We start from the raw sequence: 989 nt of genomic DNA, 5'->3' as shown, positions 1-989 counted from the left end.
CTGCATTTTGTGCGGAACTGGCGGATCGCGGGCAGTTTCGAATTCTCCATCACAATTAAAACAGTAGCATCCCCACACACACGCACACATGCACACACACGCACACACACACACACGCACACACACACACACACATACTCTTACACACAACTACACACACACGCGCGAGAGAAAGCACATTCTCACCCACATTTGAACACCTACATACATACAAACATACATACATACAATCGCGCACAAATACAAGCCACTGAACACCGCAACAATAACCATCGGCCGGCATTGCAGCTTCTATCTGTGTTTGCTGACCTTATCTTTGCAGTTTGCTGCCTTTGTGCTTTTGCTGTCGCTGTTGCTGTTGCTGCTTGCCGGCACAACAGGAGAAAAACACCGCGCCACGAAACACCCACAGCAAGAAACTTTGCTCCGAACGTATGTACGACATCACTAAATCACGAACGGACACAAAGTGGCACCCACGCAGTGAACATACGGGGAAAGACCTTCATGCCATACTCCCTACACGCCGTACCTTGCCAAGGTACAACAATTTCATACCGAAATCCCCCTCCGTCACCAACTCGTCTATCCATGTGCAACACGTCTTCTCCCATAGAATCCAAGAACCTGCCCAGCACACCCACCTGGCGATTGTGACGTCAGCTCGGCCGCTAGTGGAGGATGATGACGAAGGCAGTGCGCGGCAGCGGCTGATGCACGCGAGGGGCCCTTGGGGTTCCAGTTCTACACACTCGCTGGTGCCAGGTCCCCTCGATCACACCTGCAAAAGGAGCAAGACAGGTGCCTTACTATGAAAGTCGAAATGAGCAGTCGTCTCTGTCGCGAGGAAGGTCAAGGACTTCGGACGAAGTGGTCATGTCTCGCCTAACGACGTGTACTTTTCTGCCAAACCGTCTAGCTTTCAGCCTTCGTAGCCTCCTTACACAGCGTAAGCATAATTGTCGGGATTACGCTCCAACGCCGCATAC

This window comes from Volvox carteri, assembly GCF_000143455.1.
Source record: "Volvox carteri f. nagariensis unplaced genomic scaffold VOLCAscaffold_5, whole genome shotgun sequence".
NCBI lineage: Eukaryota > Viridiplantae > Chlorophyta > Chlorophyceae > Chlamydomonadales > Volvocaceae > Volvox > Volvox carteri.
The sequence above is the reverse complement of the archived record's forward strand: the minus strand, read 5'-3'. Positions refer to the sequence as shown.